Source organism: Cylas formicarius, unplaced genomic scaffold (assembly GCF_029955315.1).
Source record: "Cylas formicarius isolate icCylForm1 unplaced genomic scaffold, icCylForm1.1 PGA_scaffold_8__14_contigs__length_24414737, whole genome shotgun sequence".
Lineage (NCBI taxonomy): Eukaryota > Metazoa > Arthropoda > Insecta > Coleoptera > Brentidae > Cylas > Cylas formicarius.
Window position 1 is genome coordinate 18,211,071 of NW_026844361.1, and position 5,852 is coordinate 18,216,922.

The following is a 5,852-nucleotide window of genomic DNA, read 5'->3' on the forward strand; positions in this document are numbered from 1 at the left end:
TCGAATATTAATTTAAAAGAAACAGATTTCAATATGGAATATTAAAATTTAAAAACAACGGATCTAATTAAAGGTGTATTTAAAAATATTTCATCTCCGCTCTAAATATGAACCTTCTGTTTACATATTCATATGTTTCTCGGAATTAAACAGATACACCATTTTTACTAAGTAAACTGAATAGTCTAGACTTTTAATAATATGTATTGAGTTGAAAAATTGAAAAAAAAAACATATTTTCTATTATTGCACTGCGTGTCAATCAGGTTGCGTTCCAAAAATAAATATGGCATTACTTTAATTTAGATATGTATATTGAGGTATGTCAAGACAAAAAGAGCGCTTAGGAGAAAAAACCCATGTCCTGCCACCCATCTGATAGAAGAACTCATTAGCTCGAGCAAATACCTTACGCGTCCTTCCGTCCGGTGGCCACTGTCGTCGTCTCCTGCGGGAACGACCCTTGACTTATTCAAAAGACCCGGAAAACAAACAGAAGATCGCTGTTAGAAAGGTGTTTACACATTCACCGTTGGGGTTAAAAGTGGTCATCTTATGGTCACCCTAGCGTGTCGTTGGTCGACAAAAAGACAAAGCTGTGGAATCTGAAAGAAGTGTCTGCCGTACATGCAGGGTGAAATGCTAATATTTGCCCCCGCGTTATTGCAGAGGTTTTGGGAAGGTGTTTTGTTTCGTTTTCGTGGCAGAGTGTAAAGGGCACACTATATATTTATCGACTAAAAAGGCAATTGTAATGTAAATACAAGAATTTTATTAAATTAGATAAATACCAAAATTCTACTGAGAAGCTCTTAATTTGCGTTAAAATGGTTAAAAGAACCTTATTTGCAATCCCCGAATGTAAAATCAAATATCATTTATAAAATCGTATACTAAATATGTATTTAAAATTGAAAAATATTAAATGTTTTTTAATTTTATTGTGTGCCTTTTTCATGATATATGAAACAAATTGATAAACGTCACTTAAGTCTGAAGCAGTTTAATGGTTTTTTAGTACATCTTTACAAATAAGCATGTGTATTCTGTTGTGTTGAATGGTGTAGTTAAAGAAATCAACGGGATTGAAAATAAAAGAGGCAGAAGCCGCACAAGCGGTGCACAAAACGAAGGGCTCAGCACAGACTATATTTTCTATATGTAGTCGACATAACCTTTGATTAAGTCAACCAAAGAACAAGTAAAGGTTACATACGCTTCAACATATTCACGTCTTCAAGTGACACTCTTGATCCATTTAATTGTAAAAAAGAAATATTTTATGTTCAACAGGTTTTACATACATATATACATTTACAATTATATAAATTAAATAATTGTAAAAAAAGTTAAAGATCACATTTTGGTTATTTATATCATTAGAAACATTGAGTTTAAAGTGACATGTTTTCTAGATATATGCAGGCGTTAGAAAGACAGTCAAACAATATCAAATTCAATTCTAACTGTGAAAGTATGAATTTTAACCTTTTCTTTGATAAGTTCATGAAACCTATTACCATTACATAGTAAAACATAGAGTTGCTATAAATTTATTAATAAAATGATAAAATAATAAAAATGATAATCAATAAATTTTTTAAATTAATGAATATGGACCATATACCAAGGACATTTTGTAAGGTAACGTACTTATAACTTTTTTAGCACCTCAAGAGGGTACTAAAAGTAAAAAAAAAATTGCAGTCACGCTTCACGTATTCATAATTTTCCTAAATTCATTCGTTGAACTATTGTCGTTTCCCCTTCTTGATCGAATATTGACAAAAAGGGGTCAGTTAGAACTATGAAAGGATTGTCTTAAGATCAACTGCTTCGTTTAAAAAATAATCCAATATTACAGATTTCTATCACTTATCAAAACCAATGAAAATGAACTCAAAAAATAATTACAGTCACAATTACGTACTAAATATGACCTACCATTTTCCCTGTCAAAGTTCAACGGCGTTTAAAAAATGCAGCAGCAGAGCACAAAATACTATTTAGAAATAAAAATTATCTTCAACAATTGATTAAAATGTGTCTACTAAATAGAGAAACTTGTGATAATTAACGTAACAATAAATTTTGGAGTATTGGTAACAAATATCAGATATAAGTTGTCCATGTTACCTTATTTATATCTTTTAAAAAACAATGTTTCATGGATACAGGTTTTTTCACTTTGATTGGAAAAATAAATATGATGTAGAGAGAGAGAAAGAGAATATGTTGAAATCACGAGCCTTTTCTAGATGAAAGAATAAGTTTTAGTTAGGTGGCTTGATTTAGCTGTGGCTGAGCTGCCTTAACCCCGGCCCAAAGCACCAAATCTGGTTACCTATACGTCGAGATTAGATCATCGTGGCACCATGAGAAAGTCAATTAACTTTTGGAATCAGAATTAAGGGTGTATTTTTTCTTGATTAACTTTTAAAGTACTTCATATATTTAAGTGGAAACTAATAGATTTGCTTCTCAATGTGTATAATTTTGAATCGTTTGAGGGCCTCGAATTCCAGTTTATTGGTCTTTATGTGTATTATACAAGTGTATTCGTTAATGATGAAGGTGCTAACTTTTTTTTGCCAAGTCCGGGCGACCAATCGCGACGCAACAAAAAAGTGTCGGTAAATGATTCCGTCTCCCCATTTTTTTTTAACGAAAACGATTATAACACATCGGCCGGTATTATTTTCACATCAAACTTCGGCCGTTAACGACGCAAAATTGGGCACGAAAATTACCGTGTTTTCGTCTCATTATATACGCAGTTGTTATTGTTTTCGTAACATCGCGAAAGGTATAGCATTAAAACTATATTTAATTTGGAGCTGAACCCGATGTGTTATTATAAAGGCATAACAAACATTTGGAGCGGGCTCGTGGTGCCACCCCTGTGTTTGTTAAAACCAACAGCTCTCACTATAAAGCGCAAGCGGATATTTATTTTGGAAATTAAGCCAAATGACCGCATGCTCGGCCAATTTTCTTTTGGGTCGATGTACCGGGTGATCCGCTAAAATTCCGTAACCTTTACTTTCACCACTTTTTTTAATACATATTTTTTGTTTGACTAAAGAAAATTCACACACACACACACAAACTAGTCGCTAGTTGCATTTTTGATTTAGTCTCATATATAAATAATCATATCTTATCACTAATGGATCATTAAGCCATTTTTGTTATACTCATCTTGAAATGTTTTTAATAATCCTTAATATCTTTATTGTACTTTATCGATTACTCCCATCATTTGAAAAACCACAAGAGACCTAACTAATTGATTCAATTTATCAACAAATAGTAATCGTGAGTAGTAAGTAAGTATAATAAAATTGTTTAATGATCCATTGGTGATTATTTATATATGAGACTAAATAATGAGGATTATCTTCTCATTAATATTAAGAGCTCATGCTCATTCTAGAGGTCACTACCAACTAGTTTTTATGTGTCAGATCAAAAAAAAAAAAACGTTTTTATACAAGTAACCGCTTTAATCAGAAAATTAAAACAATTGAAAACATATTTTACGAACTTGAGAACCTATATTTCGCACTTGTTCAACCACATTTAACTTATGGAATAATACACTTTGGGGGGGAGTGATGGATGCCCATCCTAGAACGCTAGAAATCACTCAAAAGTGGATATTAAAAATAACCAATCCATGGCAAGAATAAACTGTATCCAAGTAATAAGTTATTCCGAGAAACTGAAATTTTAGGTATTCGTCAACTTTTTGTGCAAAGTATAGCAACGCGACAATATAAGAAAAAAGATACGCTACAAATCATAAAGCATAATCATAATACCAGGCACAGAGTAGTAATAGGGTACCTTCCTCAAACCAACACCTCACTAGGACAAAGATTCTTTTTGTACCCAAATATCCACAGTGAGCTACTGAATGAAATCAAAAATATAAATTCTCTAACTTTGTTTAAATTTCGTCTAACAAATGGCTGCTAAGTCAAGAGAGATCGAGAATTCATTCACTGCTAATGAAAAAATATGGCTAGCTTAAAAAGTGCGACAGAAAAGTATATTCTCGAATGTGTCAATGTTAATGATAAAAACACTTAACCAAGAAAACGTATCCAGAACTAGACTAAACTGTACCTGATCATGACAAACCAAGGGCTAATAAATTTAACACAATTACATTCCTAAACAAGCTTGTTATTACAACATAATTTTATCACTCCTTATGAAACGTCTTCTGTTTCATTTTTATTTTAGTTTTCATTCAATTTGTTACCGTCCGATTTCTCATTACCCTTTTGATTTTTCCATAATTATATAAGACAAGAAGTATTTCTTTGGTGTTATTTTAGTCTATTTATCAAGTAATCGTAATTATTTTAATCCGACTTCTACTAAATAATCTTTTAATTTAATTTTTTTTAACGTTTATTTTTTTGGTTATGTATTTACGGGAATTAATATGAATAGCGTTGTATTGTAGTCGTGATATTGTGGCTGATATTGATTGATAAAGGAACTTATTATTATTAATATTATTATTATATTATTGGACTTGCCTTAGTAGATACTTTCTATAAGTGTATATTTCTGTTTTTCTTTTGTAATATTTTTATTCAAGAGAGTTGAAATCAGTTGCCGGATAGGTCTTTTGTCTTGTGCACTTTTATTATCTATGTCAGCACGGCCTCGTGCATTTGAAGATAAATTCACCCATGGTTTCAGAGATGTACATCTCTCCTCAGCATGTAACTTGGGTAACCTCTATCCTTCTGCAATTAGCACCTGGTTGTCGGTAAATAAAAGAGTACATAGGACATCATCTGCTATCTGTTCATCAAAATAAATAAGAGCTAAAAGTTCAGATTTTCAGTTTAATAATGGAGAGATGTTTAAATCTAATTGATCGTTAAGCAATATATAATTTTGTATGTAAAATATCAAAATTTCGTAAAAAATGTGTCTTTCTGTGTTTAAGTGTGTAGCATAATTAGAATCTAGACTATTGTTTTTAAACGCTCTTTTATGTTCGTTAATGCGTTTATAAATTTTAGGACAAGGTTCGCATTTTAACCTGTAGACACCTGATTTTTTGAGCTATTTTTAAACCACATTTTGACAAATGTTTCGAAACTTTTTCACTAGATTCTCCTATGTATGTAATTGTATATATGTATATTGTCTGGATTTGTTTTTTATTTATAATTTTTATTAATTCAGTTGCACTGTCTCATGAGCCTTCTTGCATGTTCCTCTGTCAGTTTTGTCTGTTAACTTTTGTATAATGAATATTCCGTATTTGTATGATCTTCCAGCAAGGAAATTATTTTCAGTTCTTCTGTAACTAAAAATATTTATATTATTGTTTAAAAATTTTTATCCGAGAATCTTTTCCTACAACTGGGCTGTTATTACATTTTCAAATGATCAAATGAAATTGAAGAAAAATTTTGTTGGAAAAGAACTTACCTACATAACAAATTTTATTGACAAGGATTTGAGGATGAAAGAGAAACAAATTTTAAAGAACTTAAAAATACGGAAAGGAAATCTTTCTGCAAGAGGTTTTAAGGCATGTAGCTGATTTTGAATTTGTTTGCACGCCATTTTGATGTAATATTAAATATTCTCGGCACTGAACACGCCACTCTATATAAAAAAAACTTGGAAAGAGCACTGCAATTTTTTGGAAAGTCGAGACCTCTTTCCGGCATGTAATTTGGTTTTCGAAAATAGCTATCAACACAGGACGCTCATTATATAAGCATATTTTTAGCAAGCTAGAAGAAATGCAGCAAACAGCACGCGTTTTGTTCGATGTTGATATTTTAGTGGACAAGCTTTCTTCATATGGTATT